Below are 27,663 nucleotides of genomic sequence, written 5' to 3' on the forward strand. Positions count from 1 at the left end.
ATGTTCTTCCAATCATGGCAGATAAAAGAGGAAAAAAAGAAGCCAATATACCAAATCTTTCCCATTTTTTTAAGTCTATAAATAATGTCAGAAGTAAAGGATCCGCTATACACTTGAGGGAGAAAAAAAAGAGAGAGAGAAAGAGACAGACAGACAGAATCAGAGTTCACATAAAGCAAATATTAAGTAAGATGGATACTGTAAGTTTATCCCCACGTTGGTTGAAGGATACCATAAGTAAAGGATTTTGAAAGATAGTCAATGCATGCACTGAATTCTGCAGCTGATTGTATCAATACTTCACCATTGAAACATTGTATTCTTCACTAGCTATGCAGTGAGCATTAAATTCTTCATTAGAAAGGTTTAAATCATCACAATTGATTTTAACCTGTGACAGAGAATAGAATTTCTCTTCCTGTTCTCTGTTCTGCCCTGTGGTTTAGTCCGCTTTTGTCTTAAAATCCTCTTGATGTGAAACAGCTGCCATCTTCAACCTGATTAACAGATAGGCAGGGCTACTTTATTGCGAGCATTAGCTTTACAGCACAAATCACATGGCTTCAAAGGGTCAGGGAAACATTCAGACTGCTCACTACGACTATGATTTCCAGCAATTCTGTACTTCTGAAAGGCAGCCTTTTCAATAGGACCCATCTCATAATCTGGAAGTAAGCTAATTCAGGGGACCACATTAGGTTAATTTCCACAGCGCTCTTTTTGATGGTACTGATAGTTTAAAAAGAAAGAAAAGAAAAAGAAAGGATTAAAACAATTAAATAAGAAGCAAAAATAACCTACCTCCCTCCCCCACCCAAACAAATGTTAGCTTTGTATGGTTATTAACTTATTTTTCATTCATTCATTCATTCACTCACTCATTCATTCATTCATTTAAAGGATCAACAATGAAAGTTACTGCAGTTCATCCTGATGTGCGATTTTATTTGTTCTGTTCACTAGTGCTTGAGCAAATTGCTAATACCTATTGGTGAAGAGTGAGGAAAGGCTCCTCTTTTACCCTTACCCATAAATTCTATGGATCAAACTACAGTGACCATATGGAGATAAGCATTAAGAGTAAATAAAATGCACATAGGTACCCTAGGGACTCCTATTCATGTTTGTGTAATCACTCTGCCAGATTAAAGGCTCCGTGTTGATTGCAAGTTTTAAACATAAACTTTGAAAAGTCCTAGTATCAGTCAACACCATACATTTCCCAGCGTTCTTACCTCTCACACTTAACAAGGCCTAAAATGCCCTCCTAGAGTTTTCTTTTTTTGTGTTTAGGAGATCTTTTTCTTTTTTTAATTCTGTAGTTCCCAATGCTTTAAAAAAGTCATTCTCAATAATATTAAATCTGTCTTCTGCATTTTTGAATCTCTGTATTTTGCCTCTTGTATACTAATTGTAGTCATTTCATCATTTCTCTTTCTATTTCATTTTCCTAAATCATCCCTCGAGTTTGGAATTTCTCTATAAGAAAGTAGAGATGATTAAATTGCTTCACCAATCTTAGTTCAAGGTTTAATCACTAATTTTTTATGAACTATTGAAATAAACCTCTAATTGGTTCCCCTTTCCCTAGATTCCAATCTATCCTTCATTCATGTTGCCAAAATTAATGTAGACATATGATCATGTAACTCCCCTGCCCAAAAAATTGTCCATGGCTCCCTATTGCCTACCAAGTTAAGCTCAAACCCCATTCTTGCTATCCAAAGCAGTTCTGCATATGGTACCACACTATCTTTTCTGATATCTCTCATTATTCCCCACTGGGCCCTCTGTGCCCCAGACTAACTAGCTACTGTTACTGTCATTGAAAATGGACTTTGCTCAATCTCCCATTCACTTACGGTATTCTTTGTGCCTGGAATGCCTTCTGCACCAATCTCTTTGCCTGTTGAATCCCAATCAATCTACTCTTTGAATCCCAGGTGAAATGCTACTTGCCCCTGAAGAATTTCTTATCCTCCTCCTCCTCTCCTGTTGTGTAGTAGTTCCTTTCAGACTTCACATAGTTGTTTGCTTTTTCTTCTTTTTTTAGTTGTTTTCCAAAGCTGCAATATATGTATCATGTATTTTGCATTGTTGATCTCTTTTTCAGTGTCCTTTTCTAGTATGTAAGCTAAATAGAGGCAAGCACTATCTCTTATCAAAATTTTATCTCTTCACCAGCATTTAGCACTGTGACCTACGTGTAGTAGATCTTTAATGATTTTTACAATGTATTTAAGTAACTTAATTAATTTCAGTAACTTCTTTAAATTGGAGGCTATTTCCATTTGGGTTCAATTATAATTCTGATCATATTAAAAGGACTTCTGATTGTCCCTCCCATTGAGATAGAGACAATGTCCTAGAATGAGTTACCAAAAAAACCACACACACACACACACACACACACACACACACACACACTCATTTGAGGTTCATAAGAAAGTACTAACATTGAATATAAGGAGGTTTTTTGTATGTTAAAATGTATTCTATTAGGATTACAAGTCTGGAAGGGACACTCCTAATATATAGCCTTCATGCCAGCATATAAATAAAGTATGTCAAACAGGCAAATACTTATGCTATGGCATAGCAATTGTTAGGTCAGAGGAAGGGGGCAAGGATAGGATGGAAAGTACTTCCCAAATATGGGCCAGTGGTCATATACCAGATGAGCATGGGCTGATTTTAACTTGCATTTTTTGCCTACATTTTACATCCTGCATAAATCACTGGATTGCTCCAAGAGCCCTGGTTTAGATAATGCCTGTCCCAGGAGAATACCTCTGGTCCAAAGCCACTATCAAGGTGGAGCTTATATGTAGCCTTGTTAATATTCTGTAGATCTGCTTTCTTCCTAAAATAAATCCAAGTAGCTGTAGGGGGAGTCTGGAAGGCCCAAACTAACAGGTCTGTTTCTGCTCTTAACCTTTAAGTACCTTTCTGGTATTTAGAACTCCTCGGAGATTTTGACACTGCACTGTCTCCCTAGAGGTGATTCCCTTTCTGAAAGCAGGTCCCTGGTGACTTTTCTGAATCTCCTGAAACTATTAATGTCCCCAAATCTATAATGTCATGGTGGGCATAGAATCTTCTAAACTTCATCTGAGAAGCTGGTCAGAAGTCTGACTCAGTGGCCTCATTAGCACCCAGCTCTAAAATGACATCCTGTGAGGTCCACAAAATAGCAAACCTCTGTAGGATTTTTCCTTGATTATTCAAAAATCCCTGGTCTTCAAAGCAAAGCATATTCCAGAAAAAACATTTCTTTCTTTTCAGGTAAAGCATCCACCTTGAATGAAAAAAAATTTAAATAAATAATTTAGAAGCCAAGTATTTTCTCTGGAGGTTCCTATCAAAGAATATACTTTTCCTGGGAAAAGAGAATAAGGGTAAAATAGAGTATACATAAGTCAAGTGTTTCAAAATCCACAAACATTTAAAATCTTGAAAAGGGAGAGTACGGACACAAGTAATTACTTTCCACAAGCCCATGCAAATAAATCCCTTTCATGCAAGAGCTTCATGCTTTGTAATAAAAGCAGTTCTAGGACTCACTCAATAAGATGAATGAGGCAAAAACTGACTGAAGAAAACTGCATTGTATCTTTTTATTACAAGACAAAAAAAGGATTTTAATATACTATGAATTATCCAAAATGCAAATATATGTAGAGACAGGAAAATATTAAGATTAATAAAGGAAAATTTATTATGACTGTTAACCAAGAGAAAATGGCTCAGATCCTCAAGTAATTAAGTGATACCCTAAAGGTCTGAATGAATTGATACACTGCCATAAGGACCATTTTATTCCAAATGCTCCTGTATAATTAGGTGGAGTAAAGGCACCATTGACCAGACCATGTTTAAAAAATCACAAACACTCCATTTGTGTCTCTGTCTTCTTTATTTATTAATAGCTATTGGATCAATGATGCCTAAGTTAACCATTTCTCAATTATCTTAATAATAACCACTTTATGAATGTTATTAAAAAGCTATAGTAAGGTGGAAAAATACATGAGATTTGGAGTCAGAGGGCTTGATATGAAATCTCAGGTCATTTTCTAGTGTGTGATTTCAGGCAAATCACTTCTCTTCTATGTATGTGTTCCCCAATCTATAAAATTGGGATAATGATATATGTACCACCTATGGTACCTAGAGGTACTACTGAAAGGATCAAATCAGACAATAGATTAAATGTTCTGTATAAAAGTTGGTTTTTATTGTACTCTAAAATGGCTAAAAATGTAGTCAAATTATTGTTCTCATCTACATAGCTTATTTATGTGACTACAGAAGGCAGGTTCTTAGTTTCTGTCCCTATTCATGATGGTTTCTGCTTTTAAAATCAGTTTTACCTGCTTTTGATTTCACTTATTTCTTTGATTTCTTTGTCTTCAGGATTTCTCTTCTTTCTTCCTTATCCTACCTTGCAGCGTCAATGCAATACCCACAGCAGCTGAGGCTGCTATGAATATGCTGGCGTAGTTCTGAATTGCAAAATATAAGACAGAACCAAAACACTTGTTCCAATGCCAGAAAGCGAAATTCATCATAGCAACGAATAAACCCATCATAGTAACCAAGAAGTCTATACACATTACCAATGCAGAGAGCACCACCATCGCCAAGCCTTCCCTCCATCAGGCCTCCCCACAAACCAGTTCCCTTAAGCAAAATCAATCCCTCTCTCACTCACGCTAGTTCCTCTGCCTGCTCTCTCTCCCAGCTCTGACTCCTCTGTCTTACTTCCTGCTCTACCCCTTCTTGCTCCACCCATTCAGTGAGCTCTTCCCACTACAGGCTCACGTGATTCAGACTTCCATGTGACTCACACTCATGTGACGCAGGCAGGCCACATGGGCCTATCAATGGATGGGAAGATCTTCCCATTGCATTAATAATACATACCTCTAGCACACCACAAGATTCCTCTCTCAGAGACCCTTAACCCTCAGTTGAGCTCATCTATTGTCATGGCTTTAACAATACTATCTCTGCTGATAACTCCTGAATCATTATCTCCCCCCTCCTGTTGTTTCTGTGAATACTCATAAGAATCACAGGAATTCAGAGTTGAACTTCACAAGTCAGTAAGTCTAGCTTGCAACCAGACAAAAATACAGTGGACAACATCTCTACTTCAAGAGAGGATCCACTACCTCCCAAGACAATCCATTCTTTGTTATTGTTGCTGAGTCATTTTTCAGTAGTGTCTTACTCCTTGTGACCCCATTTGGAGTTTTCTTAACAAAATTACTGGAATGGATTGCCATTTCCTTCTCCAGCTAATTTTACAGATGAGGAAGCTGAGGCAATCAGGATTAAGTGACTTGTCCAGGGTCACACAACTAGTAAGTGTCTGAGGTCATATTTGAACTCAGGTCTCCCTGACTCCAGGTCTGGTGATCTATCTACTGCACCACCTAGCTGCGCTGTCTGTAATGTAGTAGGCACATAATAAATGTTTGCCTTCCCACTTGCTACCCTCTGGCACCTCACTCTTTCCAAATTCCTTTTGTGTGTTGTCTTTCCAGATTAGATGATAAACTCACTGAGGGCAGGGAATGTCATTCTTCTCCTTATTTGCATTCCTAGCACTTAGCACTGTGCCTTGTACTTTGCTGTTTTTTGTTGTTTTTCATCCTTCCTCCTTTAAGAAGACCAATGACATCAAGAGGGTGATGTTTTGACTTGTACATGGATTGGATTTCAGTGAGGCAGAGCTGTGCAAAGTCATCAGCCTCAGCCTGTCCTCCAGAATCATCAAAGTCCGGTGGCAAGACAGAAGTCAAAATGACTGCTCATGTGCAGTTTGTCCTTCTTTCTTGAAGATGACCAACGATGACATCAGGAAGATGATATCTTGCAAATGAATTGGATTTGAAGCGGGGAGGGCTATGCAAAGTCACCAGCCTCACTTTCTCCTCCAGAACCATCTGAATCCAGTGGTCAGATACAGATCAGGACCACTGGAGATGACCCAGAATGCAGTGGGAGACCTCTGCTCTTTTAAGCTAAGTTCTTTCTGGGTCTCACTTTGAGTGAGGCAAAATGCCCATTCAGTGATTAGGCCTGTTTAAGAAGTGAGGCAAGGGATGACCCCTTTAGTTCAAAAAAAAAACTGGGGGGGAAGATCCTCAGGGTTACTGGCCAAAAGAGAGTTACTATTTACATTCACTCTGAGCCTGGAGTGCCCTAAAATAATCATTAAGCAGTGTTTGGGCAGGGACCTATTGTTGACCAGTCGATGAGAGCCAGAGTAAATTGGGTTTAAATCTTTAAGAAGGAAATCTAGCCACTACTTCCCAAAATAACATAGTAGGTGCTTAACAAATGTTTACTGAATTGAAGAAAAAGAAGACGGTACAAACTGGATTCAAGTTCCACCTAGTAATTCACTGGCTATTTGACCTTGGGCAAAGGGTCACACTTAACTTCCCGTTGCACCAAAGAAAAGCTCAGCCCATAAATGGCAGAACAATTGAAAATCTGTTTTGGCAAAGGGAGTTTCCACACTGGAAATATCCTATACCAATCATCTCACAGATGCGGTAAACAGCAAACAAAAAAACTAATCTCATCTCCTTCCCCCAAACTTCCCCTTTATAATTCCTAACGTATTTTCATGTTATTGTCATTCCATCTGTCTCTTTCTGTATTAAAAATGTAGAACTTTCTTTGAGTCCAAACTTTCTATGCTTTTCTCATTTTCGTATTAGCTCTGAAATCCTTTTGATTCTTCCTTTGAAATGTCTGTTGGATTAATTCAGTCTAGTTCATTTCCACAATACCACCCTACTCTAGGATTTCATCACCTTGATTGCATAACTAACTTTATAAAAAAGTCATTCTGTCCCTGGTAACAAGTACCTTGAAATCCACCCTACGCACTACTGCCAGGTATAAGCTTCACCAAATCACCACCTTAATCGAGAAATTCACATTCAATAACCTATTTCTCGCCCTGTTGTACAACAGGAAATAGGAGCTCCTCAACCTGTTAACCAAGGTACTCCATCCTGCCTTAACCCATTTTGTGAAACTTGTTCCAGACTTCTCAACTTTTAAGTGTTTTGCTTTGTTTTCTTCACACTGGGTCTTTGTTCACACCAATCCTTCACCTGGCATGTCTCATACTTATCTTATACAACTCTTTCTCCTTCCTATATCTGAAACACTATGGCAATCATAATTTATCTTGCAGATATTTAAGCACTTGATATAATATCATTGCATATGATTCTGTGTTATTCTCTAGTCACTTCATATTCATTTCATATTTGACATATCTTGACTTCATAGTCATATGCTGTATTGGGAATCAAGATAGGCTCTTAGCACTTATTCAGCCAAGTGCCCTTGAAGAGTTTGGCCTTTGTTTCCTTGATTAAATTAGGAGTCTTGGATGACCTCCTTGCCTCAAGGGAAAGCCTAGTTTACATGGATTTGAGTGACATGTTTGGGACCTCAGATGCTTTTAGACCATATGGGTTTAAGTTGCATTTTTGTGACGATCTTAGGTCATGTGGGTGAGTTGCATGTGTGACTCACCTTTGACCCTGAACAAGATATATAAAACCAGGGGCTGGCTTTCTTTCTTTGGAGCTCTCAGCTGCAGCAGGAATGGCGCATGACTCTAAGCCAGCTTTGTAGAGCTCCCTGCTGAATTCAGATGTTGATGGTTCCTTGGTAACTATGAATTGTATTTGGTCTGTTTATAACTGTATGTTTGTAATTTGTTTGTATTTGCTCTGAAGTTCAGGGTGCTGACTTTTCCCCCTGAGCTGACTGAATAACATTTGTATGTTGGATTAAAGTAAGATTGTTAACCCCTTAACGTTGCTTTCCTTAGTAAAGCAGATCAAAAGAAGCTGGGCCTGCAGCATTCTGTGTGCTGGTTGTTGTTGGTTTTACACAGCCACAGTAGCTGTGAGCTGAATTGTTGAAACATATGCCCAATGCTTTCATTGTTTCCTCAAGCCTAGGACCACATTTTATACATGTTTGTACCAATTCTTTTACACATAAATATGGAATTTTAAAAGGGTCTTATAGTGACTGGTAAATAGCAAAGAATAAGTAACATGAATTATGTTGAAACGATTAGCAAAAAAAAGTAAAAAAATGCTGTTGAATCGTAGCAATATCACATAATATGTACTAAGTAATGAAACTAATACCAATCAAATTTCAATTGACTTTCTTTTTAAAAATAAAAAAATATTAAAAATTGAAAAAACTTTTAAGAAAGACCTCACAAACTGCAAAGCCAAATGGCTCATATTGAAGACCTAGAAAAGAATCAAAAGAATATCATTTTAAACATAAACTACTCAGCCTCGAAACTGCATCCACAGTGCTCTACAAGGCCTTTGGGCCACCATTTAAAACAAAATACAGTATTGATGAATGGGCCAATATTGATAGTATTTTTTTAAATCTAACTTTCCAGAACTGTTGATTTTTTTTTCTCAGCCAAGGAAAAAGACAAAGTTTATTAAGAATTCATCATAATGGGTTGTCTTAAGAAATCCCACCTTTTGTGATGCTTGTTTTCACAAGCAGGCCAGATTCAACCTACTGAGCTAGATTGAATCTGAGCCCATGTTAATTTTTAAGGGGGAAAAAGTCCCAGGTGATTTAATAAAAAGTGCCATAGAACAGAATTTTGCTGAATATTCCTTGTAACATAAGGAATAAACTTTAAAAGACACATTCACATTAAGATTTTCTTTTCAATAAATTTTCTTCCACTATCATCATCTAAGTCAAATCTGAATTCAGCATGAGCATTCAAGAAGACCAAAGTTTTCAATACAACGAAGCACTGCGGCCTTTCTCCTGTCCCTTCCCACACACTCATGTTTTCGTCTCCTGCTTTCTTGAGACTACAAGGAGTATCCGTGTGGCAAACTTTGGAGGCTCGTGGAGCTTTGGTATATTGATACACAGCAAAGCAAATGGACACCAATAGGTCCTTACCTGTGACTGGAAGAAATAATCTTTTTCCCCCTTCTTTAGCCTCACTGTTGACCAAGGTTATTCCCTTTATCATGTGCAGATTTTATTGAGTGATGGCAAGTGAGATGAATAGAAGCAAATAATGACAGTGCTGCAGTGATGAAATGAGAGACAGAGGTCGTCCAGGTTTTATACTGAACAAATTGAGTCACATCCACTCCTCATCTATTATTTAGGGGTGATTGGGCAGGCTTGGCTTCTATAGATTTGATAATCATTCAGATGTCCATATTTAATATGTAACATAAATTTCTCATTTGGATGTCGATGGCTTGTCACTGCAGAACAACAATGCATAAAAGGACCTATAATGTATGGATTCTCAGAAATATTTGACATAAATAAATATGTAAAAGGGAGATAATAAAATCTGCTTCTGTCTGCCTGCCAGCTAGCCTTCATGTCAGACTGGACAGCCCCATCTAATACTGTGATTTTATGCAGCTGTATCCTATGAATATTGGCCTGCACACTGGAGATTAAAGCACAGCAGATGTTTCTCTGCAGGCTAACAAATATATCACCCCTGATAACGAATGACAAATGTTGTTCCATATTGTGTCAGACAAAACCAGGGCTCTTGTAAAACAAGTGTTACAGCTGGAATAGGATATTTTAACACAGTTACCTAAGGAGTAGACAAACAGACAGCCGCTTGCCTGAAAGGTAGCTGAATACCAAGCTGTAGTCCCCAAGTCGTCCCTAGCCCAGCAGTACAGAGGAGGAGCTCAAGAAAGCTTGTTATTAAGAGCAAGGCATCTGCAAGAAGTCATCCCAATTTTCCTAGGATCACACATGTGAGTTTGCAGAGTTTCCCATCATCCACTAATGATGTCATTTCTAGTAGATCTGGGTAGGCACAGACAGAAAAAGGGTCAAGGCTGTTGGTGAGGAGAGAAGATGTGAAGACAGGGACTAATGTATGATCAGAATTGCTAATCATCGTATCTACTCTGACAACCTTGATGGCAACCTAGCTGGACTGACAAGGGACTCCAAGTTAAATGTCATTTGAATGAGATGAAACAAAATATACTGCTCTTGTTTGTTTTATGAAATATTGCACAAGCTTTAGTGAATTGTGTGGTTACTTCTCGTTTTTGGGGGTCATTTTCTTCAAACACATGTTAGTGATACGGTAATGTCATGTCCTCTACAGCTGGCTTTGGCCGAGGTGAGCTAATATTAATTTGTCCCTCTTTGCCCATTTGTTTAATAATCCAGAGCCTCCCTCCTTCTTCCAAAAATAAATTCTGTTCTTTAACCTTCACAGAAGACAGGGTACCAAACCACTCAGCAGTAATGCAGCTTGACATTATATTTTTATTCTTACCTCCTAAGAATCATAGCTGCTTAACGTAAGTTAGAGATAGACAAAAGGCATATGAAATGTTACTGCCTACCTCTATCTTTTGAACTGTCCATTGAGTAAGTAAATATACCTTTTGCTGCCAGGAGAAACACAGCAACTTTCAGACACTTTCCTACCTGTTAATGAACTTTGCAAACCCCACTCTTGAACCAAGACTTTGCTTTCCAGTTAACGGTGTTTTCCCCAAGCAATTTTATACAATGAGACGGTAACAGTTGTTTGTCTGATAAAGCACGTACTATTTAGAACACAGATGTTTGATTATTATTTATTTCACTCCAAAGCCCACTAATTCAGTCCCAAATGATCTTTTCCCCCCTTTTGCTTAAATTTAATCTGGAATGTATGTTGTTGGTAAGTGACAGATAGTTTAATTATTAATAGGACCCTGCCATGCAATACACCATAGATTTAAAGTCATCTGGGGCCAAACCTCTATCACTTTTTTCCTTCCTTATGCTATTGGGATTCTTTGATGAATACAAAGATAATTATAAAACTCATTACAAATATGCATGTATTATGTCCTTTTCTCAACATTTGTGCTTGCCTGTGATTTTATAAAGTACCATTCAAATTACTAAGTGGAGAAGAATCAAGTAGATCTTTAGCATGACTTCCTTGATGGTATAGCTTACTATATTTGCACTAAATAGATCCATTGTTGGGGGAAATGGAGAGCATTAAAGAATATTGAAGTGTTTCCCCCATAGTAAAAAAAAAGAGGGGGGAGAGAAGAATTTTCCCTATTACCTCTGTGGTGCCTAAATGATAGCTCTACTACCATGACCTATCCCTGGAAAAGTGGCAATAATTGGGCACAAAATTTATGCAAAAGAGGGAAAGTAAGGATGCCAAGGACATTATTGAAGAGAATTTAGAATCCTAAAGCAGTGAATTGACTTGCAGTTAGTAGTTAGTTCAAATAGAGCCCACTAAAAATAGGAGAAAAGCCACAAGTTTGATTCCCTTGGAAATCAGCTTCAGTCTTTTCCATGATCATAGGATGTTCCCTGAACCAGAGCAAGAAATCACATTCATGTACCTACATACACATATGCACACACAGATATATATATATATATATATATTGATATATATATTTGCATTCAAAAAGTAAAGAGCAAGAAAGTCTTTAAAAGACAGTTTAACCTCATCAAAATTACTAGAACACCACTAACACACCTAATGGGTGTGCCATTATAAGTGTGCCGCTTTAATATATGAGAAATATATATGAGACTATATAATGAAAATAATAAATGAGAAAGTTAGTGAGTGTGCCAATGATGGAAAGAGTAGGAGAACCTGATTTCAAATGCTAAGTTTTCTACTGACTACATGTATGATCTTGGGCAAGGCCCTTCACTCCTTTGGGCATCAGTTTCCCCATTTTGAAAATGAGAGGGTTAGAATAGATGACTGCTAATGTCCCATCTAAGTTTGTCATCCTGAGCCTCTGAAACCATCCAAAAATGAAATCGACCATTCAAGGAGTAAGGAGAGTGGTGAGTTCCACATTTTAGCCTTCATTGGGAGGGAGGGTAGTGAGCCTGTGATTTCATTGTTGTGGGAGCTCCGGCTCTGGAAATTTCCACCAACAATTCAGATTAGTAATCTATCTTTAATTGATATTTTAGTATTTTAGTAGGTTGCCTGAGGCAATGAGAGGCTGATATATCTAGGCTCACATAACCAAAAAGTGTCAGAAGAGGGACTTGAACCCAAATTTGCCTGACTCCAAGGGCAGTACACTCTCCAGCACATCACATCACTAGGCTGCTAACTCAAGCCTTGACTTATACCACCTCCCTCAGCCTCCTCTTCCTTCTGATTGGAGGGCTACAGGGTGGAATACCAAACTCCACCCAATGCTTTCCTTTATGGTACGCAGACACTGGACTTTTTGGCTCATTCTATTCTACATCTGCTGCTTTGTATGGTTTCAACTCTACAGAGCAAGATGCCCCTGGTATCCTCCACCTTCTGCTTTCTTTATTTCTTTTATAGGTTGTCACTACCAATAAGATTGCAAGTTCTTTGAGGACAAGGACCATCTTTCTTTTTATTAATTGTATCCCTAGGATTTAGCATGGTGCCTAGCTAATAATAAGCACTTAATAACTGCACATTGGATTGGATTGGATTGGGTAAAATAATAGATATCTATGGGAAGTCATGGACTTCTGGAATGAGCAAGTGTAGATCAGTTGCAGTCTGCATTATAAGACACTCCAAAAAGATGAGACCATAGATACACTGTAGTATTTGAGTATTCATCAGTGCAGGAACCTCTGCCATGTGATTCCTCCATGTTTCATGAGTTTCTAGGGTCAAACAATTATAATTTCCTAGGCTCATCCTCAAATTACAGACAGAGAGTTCATCACTAGGCCAGTATTGATACTATTGATGGCTATGTATGACCTACGAGATAAAACATACTTCTTGCACTGGAGACCTTAGCATCACGTCCATGCCATAATGAAGAACTGATGTAGGACTTTAGTAAACAAAAATGTGTGTGTGTATCTATCTATCTATCTATCTATCTATCTATCTATCTATATTTATGTATGTATATATATAAAACAAGTTTTATATTAGTATATTTAAAACATAGCTAATATGTCAAATTGTAAAAGTTTTAATATCTTTTATATTGAATATATCTCTTGACAATTGAGAAACTTTGAAGTACTGGTTAAAAGAATTGGCCTCAGAGTCAGGAAGGCTTGGGTTCATATCCCACCTGACACATACCGGTTGAGTGGTTCTAGGCAAGTCATTTAAACTCTAATTACCACAGACAATTCTTTTTATAAAATTTATTTGGTATTTTATTTTTCCCCAGTTACCTGTAGAAACAATTTTAACATTTATTTTTATAACATTGAGTTCCAAATTCTCTCCCTTCCTTTCTCCCCAATGCCCCTCATAGAGAAGGCAAGCAATTCAATATAGGTTATACATGTATAGTCATGAAGAACACTTCCATGATAGTCAGATTGTGAAAGAAAACATAGACAAAAACTCAAGAAAAATAAAATTTAAAAAAGTATGCTTCAGTCTTCCTTCATCACCATCAGTTCTTTGTCTGGGGATGGACAGCATTTTTTATCATAAATCCTTCAGAGTTGTCTTGGATCGTTGTATTGATGAGAATAGCTAAGTGATTCAATATTGCTGTTACTTTGTACACAGTACATTTCACTTTGCATCTGCTCATGTAAGTCTTTCTAGGTTTTTCTGAGAGCATCCTGCTCATCATTTCCTATAGTACAATAGTATTCCATCATGATCACATACCACAATTTGTTCAGCCATTCTCCAATTGATGGGCATCCCCTCAGTTTCTAATTTTTTGCCCCCAGAAAAGAGCTGCTATAAATATTTTTGTGCATATGGGTCCTTTTCCTCTTTTTTTTTCTCTTTTGGGAAAAAGACATATCAGTGGTATTACTATCTCAAAGATTATGTATGTTTTAAAGCCCTTTGGGCATAGTTCCAAATTGTTCTACCGAATGGTTGAATTAGTTCACAACTTCAACAACAGTACATTAATGTCTCATTTGTCCCACATCTCCTCCAACATTTATCATTTACCTTTGCTGTTCTATTAACCAATCTAATAAGTATGAGGTAGTACCTTAGAATTGTTTTAATTTGCATTTCTCTAATCTATTGTGAGTTAGAGTATTTTTCCATATCGCTACAGATAGCTTTGAATGCTTCATCTGAAACTGGTCATATCTTTTGTTCATTTAACAATTGGGAAATAGCTCTTATTTTTTATATGTTTGATATGTTTTTATATGTTTATATGTTTGAGAAATGAGGCCTTTATCAGAGAAACTTTCTTCAAATTTTTTCAGTTACTATGGCTAACTGTTATTTCTCTCCATCCTATTCCTCCCAGCATTTATTCTATTTTCTCCCTCTTTTCACCCTGACCACCTTTTCCCCAGTCTCCTCTCCCTTTTATCACTCCTCCCCACTTCTCTCATCTCCTTGCCCCCTACTTTCCTGTAGGGTAAGACAGATTTGTATTCCCAATTCAGTGTGCCTATTATTCCCTCTTTGAGCCATTTCTGATGAGAGCAAGGTTTACTCTCTTTACTCTCTCCCCCTCATTTGCCTCCTCTTCCCCTCCACTGTAAAAGCTTTTTCTTGCCTCTTTTATGTGAGATTATTTACCCCATTCTATTTCTCCCTTTCTCTTTCTCCCAGTACATTCCTTTCTCACTCCTTAATTTTATTTTTTTAGATAACATTCGTTTATATTCAACTCATACCTGTGCCTTCTGTCTATATACTCCTTCTAACTACCATAAAAATGAGAAAGGTTTTATAAATTAACAAATATCATCTCCCCATGTAGGAATGTAAACAGTTTAACTTAAATAAGCCCCTTATGATTTCTCTTTCCTGTTTTTTTAATGTTTCTGTTTCTTTTATGTTCTTTTTCTGTCCTTTCCTATTACTTTTTATGCTCCTCTTGGGTCTTGTATTTGAAAGCCAAATTTTGAATTCATCCCAGTGACTGAGCCACAGCAGAGGACTCAGCAGCCTTCCCCTTGAGTCTCCTCACTTCCCAACTCTCCATCCCACCCCCCACCCCCCACCTTCTCCTGCCACTGCCTTCCGCAGGCAGTTTCCACTGAGGAAAAGGACTGAGGATTATATCCATATAAGAATTCAACACAGAAAAGGCAGGAAGACCCTCACTACTGTCCAGGGGATTGCTGATGATTACAATAAAAAGAAACTAGTGAAGTCATTCAAGAAGAAATTTGCTTACAATGGTACTGTAACTAAGCATCCAGAATATGGAGAAGTAATTCAGCTACAGGGTGACCAGTATAAGAACATATGACAGCTTTTTGTGGAGATTGGACTGGCTAAGGTTGACTAGCTGAATGTTCATGGGTTTTAAGTGCTTGTGGCTCACTGAAGCTTAAGTGAGAATTTCCTTGCAATGAGTAGAAAAATTTCCTTCTGTCCCTTGTCACAAGTTTAAAAACCTCAAAGCTTGTATAATGTAACCATTTTGGGTCCACTGTTTAACTCGAACTAGTGTTACTCATCCATGCAATAAACTGAAAAGAGCCACGCTGTCTAGTCTTGCAGCCCCTCGTTTAAACAGAGATAAAGCCTGGCAGTGCCCAGCCCGAAATGCAAATAATCTAATGTTTCACTCAAATCAAAGCCGTAGTAGCATCTGAGACCATGTCTGTCCAGAGACTCCTGGGTGCTCCCTCTTCAGAGCTCCCTGTCCATTTAAGGGAACATTACTACCCTCTGAGCTGCCCTTGATGATACTCAGAAGAGTAAGTTAAGGCCACCACCACCCAGTCCAGTTATACCACCAAGATAAAGAGTTAGCCTTTGGTAGCAGAACAGGAATTCCCCTGGTTACTTGCACCACCTGACCAGGGAGGAGTTTCATTTTGAGGCAATGGCAGGACATTTTCTTTCTTACATCACACCAAAGTCCAGTGTTGTCTGACCAGACTTTTTTTTTGAGTAGTAATAATCCCCTACCTCTGAGGGAATGCAAAATGGAGAAAACACCAAACTGTGAGGCCAACTTTACCCAAATTAAACTTTTGACAAGGGAATAAATTTTGAATTAATGTATCAAAATAGTCAATGTAGTAACTGAGGAGCTGGCAATTTACTAGCAACAGCTGCCCAATGCCACATATAGTAGCAGACTGGTTTGGTTTTGGTTTCTTTTTACTTAGTTTATATGTTACATAATGTATTTAAACTCAAAATAAAATTGGCTTGCAGAAAAAAAATATTTTATTCAGCTCTGGTCTTTGGATCTGGAATCCTTCAAAGTCCTCTATTTTGCTGAATATCTTTTCTTATCCTGAAGGATTATATTCAGTTTTGCTGGGTAGGTGATTGTTGGTTGTAATCCTAGCTCCCTTGCCCTCCAGAATATCATATTCTAACTTCTCTGATCCTTTAATGTAGAAGCTGCTAAATATTGTGTTATCCTTATTGTGGCTGCATGATACTTGAATTATTTCTTTCTGTCTGCTTGCAATATTTTCTCCTTGACCAAGTCTGGAGATGGCAATAATATTCCTGGGAGTTTTCCTTTTGGGATCTCTTTAGGGAGGTGATTGGTGGATTCTCTCAATTTCTATTTCACCCTCTGGTTCCAGAATACCAGGGCTGTTTTCCTCGATAATTTCTTGAAAGATGGTGTCCAGGTTCTTTTTTTGATCATGGCTTTCAGGGAGTCCAATAATATTTAAAATTATCTCTCCTGGATCTATTTTCCAGGTCAGTGGTTTTTCCAATGAGATATTTCACATTGTCTTGATTTTGTTTTATAATTTCTTGATTTCTCATAGAATCATTAGTTTCCATTTGCTCCATACCAATTTTTAAGGAATGTTTTCATCAGTGAGCTTTTGGGCCTCCTTTTTCATTTGGCCAGTTCTGCTTTTTAAGGCATTTTTCTCCTCATTGGCTTTCCATTTGGCCTATCACATTTTTAAAGATATTTTTTTCTTCCAGTTTTTTTCATGTCTCCTTTACCAAGCTGCTGATTTGTTTTTCATGATTTTCTTGCATCATTCTCATTTCTCTTCCCAAACTTTCCTCTACTTCTCTTCCTTGATTTTCAAAATCCTTTTTGAGATCTTTCATAGCCTAAGAATAATTCATGTTTTTCTTACAGGCTTTGGATGTAGAAGTTTTGATTTTGTTGTCTTCTGAGTACATGTTTTCGTCCTCTTTGTCACCATAGTATCTTTCTAAAGTCTGAGGTTTTTTTTTTCCTGTTGTTTGCTCATTTTCCCAGTCTATTATTTGACTTTTTAACTTTTTATAAGATTGGGCTCTGCTTCCAGGGTAGAGGGCAAACTGTCCTAATCTTCAGGGGTTTTATGCAGTTGTTCTCAGAGATACTTATAGGGACTTGTAAGTTTTCAGTTCTTTCACGGTGGTATTATCTAAGGAGAGGTGTTTACTACTCTCCTGGCCTGTGATCTGGTCTGTGAGTGACCACAAGCACTCTTTTCTGCCCTGGAACTATGAGGAGTGGCTCCCTTCTACCATGGCCACAAGCACTGCTATGCTAGTGCTCCTCTTTGCCCTAGGACTGACATTCAGGACTGTGACGGAGATCCAAATATGGACAAAGCAACAGAGTCCTGCCTCAATGCTAGCAAAAAGACCCCTGTAAGCTCCTTCTGACCAGTTTTTCAATCCACTTACTGTCTGTGGGCTGAGAGATACAGAATCAACTACTGCCCCTTCCACTGCCACTGCTGATTCAGTGGCTCCCAAGGCCTGCTCCTGATTGGCAATGGCCAGGGCTATGCTGGCATGGCCTGCACTGGACTGGGCTCCACTCTCAACCTGGTGCAACAGACCTTTCCTGTTGACCTTCTGAGTTGTCTGTAGTTGAGAGGTCTGAAAGCCACCACTGCTACCAGTGATTCAGTTACCCTAAAGCTTGCTCTGGGTCTGCTTGGGTCCAGTCTCTACTGGCACAACCTGTGCTGGAAAGTGCTTCTCCCTCACACCAGTGCAACAGACCTTTCCTGCCAACCTTCCAAGTTGTCTTGGGCTGGAAATTTATTTTACTCTGTCCTTTTGTGGGCTGTGCTGCTCTAGAATTTGTTTAGAGTCATTTCAAAGGTTTTTGAAGTGATTCAAGGGATAGCTCAGGTGAGTCCCTGCCTTTACCCCACCATCTTGGCTCTGCCCCCACCACAGGCAATTCTTTAAGAATATAAATTGAATAAGAGTTGACAGTTCTAGAGGGAACATCTTCACAGGGAGCTCCCTACATCAGTGGAATCACAGGCATGGACAAGATGGGGGCATGACAGAGAAGGGAGAGGAGGAGGAAAAAGAAGGAGAGAAAGGGGGAAGTAAGGGAGGGAAGGAGGGAGGGACACATACAGACAGAGACAAAGAGACAGAGACAGACAAGAGACAGAGACAGACACATAGACACAGAGACAGCCACAGAGAGAAAAAGAGATAAAAGTGGGGGTATGTGGGTAGAAGAATAGCAAATCTATATATTTCCAAAGGTAGTCAGGCAAAATGAATTTAAATTGTGGATCGAACATTAATTACTAATAATTTTGACTGTATAAAGTGAAAAAATAATTTTTATCAATGTTGCTCTTTCCTTTTTTTAATAAAATCTCAAATTAAATAGGGATATATATGTATATGTATATATAAATATATATAATATGGAGAGAGAGATGGAAAGAGAAATCCTATTGAAGGAGAGATAAGAAGGATAAGGATGCTGCTGAGACAGCGACTTGAACAAGAGGCAGATCACCCAGCTCCATATACCTATTCTAGAAAAACCCTGAAGTTCACACAAGACTGAATAAATATCAAGAAATTCAGTGAAAAACTAATATAAGTGACCTTTTCTATCCCAGAACTACATAAAAAAGTCAGCCAGAGGTCTATAGGCAACAGGAAAAGTCTCTAGCAAAGCAAGCACCAGCACAACCAGAGATGGGACACAAAAAAAGTAAAGGTGGGTACCTTATCAGTGCTAGGCAGTAGCATTGGGCTACAGCCTGATGGGTGTGGACCTTATACAACTAAAGCATTCTCAGACAAAGATACCCCAGGCTCAGGGGCTCTGAAGTTCTAACACTCCTAAAAGTGCCAAAGATGTTCAATAACGATGAGGAGGAGGAGGACAGATAACATTTATATAGGACATACACACAGTACAATTATTATCTTATCTGATCCTCACAACAACCCTAGAAAGTAATGACTACTATTAATCCCATTTTACAGATGAGAAAACTAAGGCACACTGAGGTGAAGTGACTTGCCCAGGGTCACACAACTATTAAATGTCTCAGGATAAATTTGACCTCAGTTCTTCCTGACTAAAGCCCTAGCACTTTATCCATACCACCTAACTGCTCAAATAAGATTCAGTGGAAGATCCCGGGTTGGGGTGAGTGTTTAACTGTAGCAAGTGGAGGTCATCACAAGAGTTCAAGAAGTACAGGGAAAAGCCAAGCATGGCAGATGGCTAGATATGTGGCAAAGTCTAGCTCAATACAAAGCCCCAATTCATGAACTAAAGCTGGAGTGATGAATAATTCAAAAGAAACACCAACCAGTATTAAAAATATATATATTGCAAAGGTAGAGATGTTCAAAAAGAAAGAGTAACTTCATATGAACTTTAAGTAGAAACTCAAAGGAAAAAGTGGATTTTACACAAGCACTATATGAATACTTGAAAGAAAAAGAAAGAAGAGATAAAAAATGAAATAAAAAGAACTAAAGTAAAGAATTAGAAGAATAAAGAACTTCAAAGAGAAAGTAGTAAATCTTACCCAGGATATGGACTCCCTGAAAACTAGAATAAAAGAAAAAAAAACAGCATCCATGAGATCAAAAAAATTGAAAACTAAGCTTTTATTTATATATATATGTATGTATATATATATATACATATATACATACATACCCCCATATATATATGTGTGTGTGTGTGTGTGTGTGTGTGTGTCTGTCTGTCTGTCTGTCTGTCTGTCTATCTATCCAGCCCTGAAAAACAATAAGAGATCATATAACTTGAAAAACATAATTAATCGTTTTTCAAGAAAGCAATAGCAAGTTGCGCAGAGCAGATTTGCAGTTTCATGTGCAATCCTCTTTTTATATTGTACTATATTATGGAAATGCTTGTTTTATTTCATAATTTTTTTCAGAAAGTAATCACAAATGAATATTGTCCAGCTCTATTAGAACCAGTGAGCAAAGCAAAGGGAAAGAATTCAATTATCACCTCTGGAAAAGAAACCCCAAAGGGAAAAGTATCAAGAATTTCAGCATCACCATTTGGAGCTCCCATGTAAAAAAAAAAGAAAAGAATGCTGTAAACATCCACAAAGAAGTTCAATTACTCAGGAACCAGAATCACAAAAGACCTGGAAACTTAAAAAAAAAAGTAGACATCTGGAAATACAATTACATGGACTTCCAAAAGGCAAAAGATATTGGTTTACAATCAAGAATATCTTAACCAGCAAACTTACATATAGTACTGGAGGAAAAAAATCAATCTTGGAATAGAGGCCTTTTAAGCATTTCTGATGAAAAGACCAGAGCCAAGAAGGAATTTTGTAATACAGATACAAGAATACAGAGAACCCAAGAAGGATAAATTTATTTTATCAATTGGGAACCTGAGGGACTGAGAGGAGGTGTTACCTTCTACATTATTTTATTTATAGATATAAAATATTTACTTTTTGTTGGACAAAAACATTATAAAGTAAAACAACTCTGAAAGACTAAAGGACTCTGATGAGCACAGTGACCAATTATATCTCCAGAGGATTCATGATGATGAAGCATGCTTTATACATTGTGGCAGAAGTGATGGACACAGTGTGCAAAGACATCCATTTTTTATACAGCTACTGTGTGAATTCATTTTCGTTGACTATGCTTCTCTGGTATAAGAGTTTTCATTCTCTCTGTCACTTGTCTCTGTTTCTCTCTTGCAATTTTTAATTGGAGGGGGTGCCTTTAGGGTGGGGGGGATGGTTAGCAATAATGATACCAAAGACAAAAGAGGAGCATTGTCCCATTTTTAAAAGTGAACAAAAGATAATAAAAGTTGAGTTTAGAAAGAAGCATACATAGTTCCGTAGTTTAGGAAGTAATGAACAGAATTTATTATATAATAAAAATGGCATGAAATAGAGTTTCATGGTTTCATCAATAATTCTCTTTTGTGTTCTGCTATGTATATATGTTTATGTTGTTTGTGGTTAAATTCAGATTACTTAAAAAAACAGAAGGAAAATGGACTAATTTAAGGACACTGGGATCCCATAAGTCCTTGGCATCCTTTTGCGCATCTACATGAGAATATAGAAAATGGAGATTAACGGTAGGAGAGCATTGGCAGGGGAGGTAGGAGAGGATAATAAGATAATTCAAGCCCACTTTGCTGCGATTCAGGAGAACCCTAGCTAGAGAGCCCCAAAAGAACTACGTGGCAAGGGCCCCAGACTTGGAATTGGATGTCCTGGAGCTTGAGCTTACCTCAGATACTTACGAGCTGTGTGACCATGGGGAAGACATTTAACTTCTTTCTGCCTCACTCCTCATCTGTGGAATGGGGGTAATAGTAGCATCTACCTCACAGGATCGTTTTATCAAATGAGGTACCGTAAGTAAACATACTTTCAAATTTGGAAGTGGTATATAAATATTAGTCTAAAGAGGGGCAGCTGGATAAAGCTCAGGATTTGGAATCAGGAAAACTTACCTTCTTGAGTTCAAATCTGTCATCAGACACTTACTAACTGTGTGGCCCTGGACAAGTCACCTAACCGTTTGCCTCAGTTTCTTTGTCTGTAAAATGAGCTGGAGAAGGAAATGGCAAATCACTCCAGTACCTCTGCCAAGAAAACCCCAAATAGGGTCACCAAGAGTTGGACACAACTGAAACAACAGAACAACAACAAAAGTAGCAATAGAAGTAATCATAATTGTAGTCATACTACTACTAGCGGTAGTAATCACTGTTATGTTAGGAGGAAAAGACCAGAAGGGGAGGAGAGAGGGAGTGAGTGAGAGGGACTCTTTATATACGTCTAGCTAATGAAGAATAAAATAAAATTCTAGGCAATACCCTTCTAAAAGTTAAAGGATTACTCATTATTATGATGACTAATTTTAAGAATAGGTCTTTCTATTTTGCTAGATTGGAAGTACAAGGGTAATGCGACCACAGATTGGCTTGGAAGCTTTGTTGTTGTTTTATTCAGTTGTGTCCAACTCTTAGTGAATCCATGAAGTTCTTGTATCCTCCACTGTCTCTTGAAGTCTGTTCAAGCTCATGTTTTCTGTTTCCATGACATTATCTATCTCTCCACACTTTGCCATCCACTTCTCCTTTTGCCTTCCATCTTTCCCAACATCAGAGTCTTTTCCAATGAATTCTGTCTTCTCATTATGCCGCCAAAATATTTAAGCTTTGACTACATTTCTGACCTAGCTTGCCACTATGACCCCTTTTTAGGCAGCCTAGTTACTCCAGTGACAGACGTAGGACGCCAAATGGGCTTCAGTCCGGCTGTGTAGCTCAGAACTCCCAAGCTTGAGATCCACCACTTTTAGCTTCCCAGGTAGCGGGGATTACAGACATGTACCACTATGCTGTAAGGTGTCATTAGATCACAAAAAAAGAATATAATACTCTTTAATAAGTCAAGATCTCTGTCACTGTGGCAGGAATATTTTGGAGGTAGAGCACCAGGGAGATTATCACATTTCCATTTTTGTTGTTTGTTGATGTGTTAATCTTGCTGAGTGAGAGAAAAATATAAGAATGTAGGAACATATGATATGGAATGATAGAGAGTAAGGGAACACAGTATTATACTGGAGAAGATAACAAATTTGAAGAAAAAGAATATCATTGATTACTACAAATAAGTAATTAAATAAGTTTATATTCAACAAAAAGCCTCTCTCTGACTTATATGCTCCAAAGGTCAGATGTATTTTCTTTTTTCTGTGGGAGTGCTTTGTGCAATATCTGAAAAGCAAGCTGCAGTATCCCTTTGAAAAAATGGAATGGTGTTAACATAATAATTAAACAAACTGACTAATGGGGGTAAGAAAAGCACAGGCATCTCAAAGCTTTCCCTAAATCCACTCAGCTGGAAGAATGACCCCCTGGGTTCCAAAACCGTAGATTTCCAGTCTAAGAAAATGTCTATATATTGTTTTTAAAGTAGAGAAAGAAATTACATGCTTAGTTTCCATTGGCTCCTGAAGCAGCATACATCCAGCTTCTATACTCCACATAGACTCAGTAGGTATGTTCTGATAGGTTAATTGTTTCTGCAACCAGTGGTACAACTGAATACATTTTTGCTACTGCCATTCATCTTTCTAACTCCACTGGCAAAAAAAAATAAAATAAAGTAAAAAAAAAATTAAATGTCCTTTACTGATGGGTCTCTTTCAATCAAGTAGCTGGTAATAAAAATGTGGCTAAATACCAAAAAAATCCCAACAATGATGCCACTTCAACTACTAGACTGATGTTATACAAATGCAGAAATTTCCTCAAAATTTTATGGATGGGATAAAAGAAAAGACTCAAATATGCTAGGATGTCTTCCTTGAGAAAAACAGTGTTTTATCATGGTGATTTTTTCAAGGGTAAAGGTGTAATAATATAATAAATATTAAAAGCAGGAGGAGAAGCATGGCATAATACATAACTGGTTTCTGAAGCTCTGGGTTTAAATTTCCCATCTAACATATACTGGACAAGTCACTCAAACTTTTAGGGCCCCAGGCAACTTACTAAGGTTATAAATTGCAAAGTAGGTGATAATTTGCATTAAGAAGAGGAGTTTCCTAATTAGGGTCATCTACCTATAGCTGGAAGTCCATCTACCCCAAACCATCATCTTGCAAATGATATAACTGAGGATAGGTGGTTAAGTAACTTCTCCATGATCCCATAGATAGTAAGCATCAAAGGCAGGATTTGAATCCAGATCTTCTAACTCTATAGTAATCCCCCCCACCCATAATGCTGCCTATTCCTAACCCAGCGTAAACATGAATGAATTCCATTGCAGGGGGACTCACCTCACAGGTATTTCATTAGGTGTCTATCTACGGGCAAGCTCTGACTAGGAGGATTCTGGAGAACTTAGCATGTATACTGAAAGGATCAGAGATCTTGAGTTGGAAGGGGCCTTAGAGGTCACTGAGTCCAACTTTTTCATTGTACAGATGAAGAAACTTAGGCCCAAGGAGGTTGTGATGTGAACAAAGTAACAAAAGTAGTAAGTGTCAGACCTGGGATTTGAACCCAGGTTTTCTGACCTCAGTGCCAATGTCCTTACTACTGAATCACTCTGTGCTATATTTAAAGGCCACAAAAGTTGTCATGTATGTAGGCAGCTTTGGATGAAATCATTCAGAACATTACTCAAAAATCTTTATTAGCATTAGCTTTCCCCAAGGAGGAGAAAGATGACTTTTAGGTCATTCAAAACCTGCCACGATATTTGGAACATTTTCCCACACCATACACATCTACTCACTGCTACATTTTCTCAAGTAGGCTTCATCCCAGAGGGACAGCTACAGGACATGGAACTCACAAGACAGGAAGAGTCCCACCAGAAAAGAAAACTGAACATTCTTTGAATGCAGCCACTGAGATAAGAATGAAGGCAGAACAAAATATCAAGATTTTAGTTTATCCTTAGGTTAGGTCTAGTTATTTTAACATCATCAACTATCAGAAAGATAGAAACCTAGTATAATAGAATTTACTAAATCCAATTTCTCTTCATCAGTATCACTTTATGTCAATTTGATCGTAAGAAACATTTTTTAAAACTTTAATTGAGAGCCAGTCTTTTGAATGTTGTACATAAAATTCTTAAAACTCACTAAATGCTTGGTATACAAGATACATAGATAGCTACATAGATATTTATGCCACTCCTCCCGAAGTATATGTGGTCAAAGATATGAACAAAGAATAATTACAAAGTATTCACAACCACATGAAAGAACATCCAAATAACTAATAATAAGAGAAATACAAATCAAAACAAATCTAAGATTTCATCTCATACCCTGCAAATTGACAAAGATGACAGTCAATGTTGGAGGGATGATAGACACAGTCATACATTATGGATGGAGCTATGAAATGGTATAACCATTAGGTAAGCAATTTGGAATTATTCAAAATAAAATTACTCAAAGGTCCATACCTTTTGAACCACAGACTCCATTACTGGCTTATACCCCAGGAAGCTATTGATAAGAAGAAAGTACTCATATACACCAATATATTTCTCTCTCTCTCTCTCTCTCTCTCTCTCTCTCTCTCTCTCTCTCTGTGTGTGTGTCTGTGTGTGTGTGTGTAGTTAGCACTTTTTGTGATAGCAAATAATTGGGGAAAACATAGTTGCCCATCAATCAGGAAATGGCTAAACAAATTATGGTACTTGAAAGCAATGGAATATTACTGTATTAGAAGAAATGATGGATGTGATGAATATAGAGAAGTACGGAAAGGTCTACATCATGAACTGATGTAGAGTCAAGAAAGCAGAGCCAAGAAAATAACAGGCACATTAACTGTAACAGTGGAAATGGAAAGAGCAACCACACACCAAAAAAGAAAAAATCAAAAATGAATGTAATAAAATTATAAAGATCAAGCATGACTCAAATGAAAAGATTAAGAGAGGACATCCCCAAGGTAGGAGGGCCACAAGTGTTTCACATTGCACATGTTTTTGGAATTTTTCAATGTATTGGTTGATTATTCTGTCTTTTTTCTCTTCTCTTTTGTCCTTTAAATACAATTTGTGACTTGAGATGGCTCTCTGAGAGTAGTTAAGGGTAGGATACTGGGGGAAATTATGACGATATTAAAAACAAAAGGCAACAATACAAACATTTTTAAAAACTCCACAAATGCATCCATAAGCTAATGTGATAGAGCCATTACTGTCATAGCTGAAATGTTGATGAAGAGTGCTGCATTTTGACTCAAAAATCATGGGTTCACATTCTAACTCTTATCTTTACTATCTGTGCAACTCAGCATAATACTTAATTTTAGTTGGTTTCAGGTAACTCCCTAGACATTTTCTACTCCTACGGCAGGACTTCTCCATACTGATGAAATCACAACTCCTTTGAATTTTCTCATATGGATGAAGCATATTAAAACAGATGACGGAGTATTTCTAGGCAATATTTGCAGCAGCCAACACATCAAAGTGCTATTCTTTTAGTAAAATTGGTATTCTCTTCACTGATGCAGATTGCAACTCCTCTGTTACAGCACATAGTTTTTGTAATGTTTTCCATTGAAAATAATTTTATCTTCCGATGTTTAATCAGCTGCTGAGAAAATTCAAACTTGTATCAGGTGTTCCTTAGATGACAGACTTGCACAAAGGCTGAGCCCATATTCAAAGCCTTTCTCACTTGTAAGCAACTGACAGAGCATTTGCTATGAGATTTAGCCTTTAGGAAATCCAGCAGTACTTGCACAGCACAAATGGGCATCAGAGTAAGACTTCAGTGGAGGACCTAAAAAATAAGCTAATTTTGGTCTTATTTCCAGATAACCTAAACAATCCTCTTCCTGGGTGAATTTTATTTTCTTCACCTAATTACTAGTACACCCCATGGCCACTGCCTACTCAAACCCAAACCTCAGTGCCAGGGGACTCGGTCTCTGACTGAAGGGCTACTGTGGCAGCTTTCATTCCTTCAAATAGTACAAATTGTGATAGAAAATCTCAGAACTGTTCCTAAAAGCCCCAGGACTTTGTACTAAAATCCTCCAAGTCGTCTTACCCTTGGAAGCTTTACTGCACTTAAAACGAATGAATAAAGCTTTTTATGAATTCAAGAAATGGAAATTATACCTTCCCTCCCCAACTGTTCTTTCCTTAATGTGGCCTTTAAATATGGAGTCTCAATAGGGGTATGCATACTCTGTAAACATTTGGAAATCCTTCATTCATCCAATTCAGATACTAAAGATCCACATCTACCTAACAAACTATTACAAAGGCAATTTTATTTTTCTTGCCATCATATAAACATAACTAGCATAACATCATGCCTATGCAATTAAAGCTATTTTCTGTGAAATTAAAACACAGATTTACTACCCTAAGATTTTTCCATTAAAATATTCTAAGAATTGCAGAATGTTACATATTTTAAGAGCCATTTCATTACATACAGTACACATTCCTGAAATGATTCGTTCTTTCAATCATGACATTCTGAGGACAGACTCCTTTTCTTCTTTTCTTTTCCCTTCTCCTATTTCTCTTCATTAGATAATATTAATTTGATAGCCACATAACTTTCCTTATCATCCCTTCTGTATATGTGTACACCTCCACCTACTGACTACAGGGATAGTTCTACCAAGGGATGTATTAACTCATATTTACAGAATGGCTGAATTCCATTCAAATGAAAACAATCAGATCGTGATTAGTAAATCTTCTTTTCTTTGGTGAAAGGGGACAATTGGAATTAAACCTTTAAAGGAAGAAGTTGAGGAAAACTGAACATACAATGAATTCTCAGAGGAAAGACGTTATATGGTTAGTATTGTTTAAATTATATCCCCTCAAAATATTATAATAAATTAATTATGAAACAGCCTCTACTTCTTTTAAAAA

Source organism: Trichosurus vulpecula, chromosome 1 (genome assembly GCF_011100635.1).
Source record: "Trichosurus vulpecula isolate mTriVul1 chromosome 1, mTriVul1.pri, whole genome shotgun sequence".
NCBI classification, from domain to species: Eukaryota; Metazoa; Chordata; class Mammalia; order Diprotodontia; family Phalangeridae; genus Trichosurus; species Trichosurus vulpecula.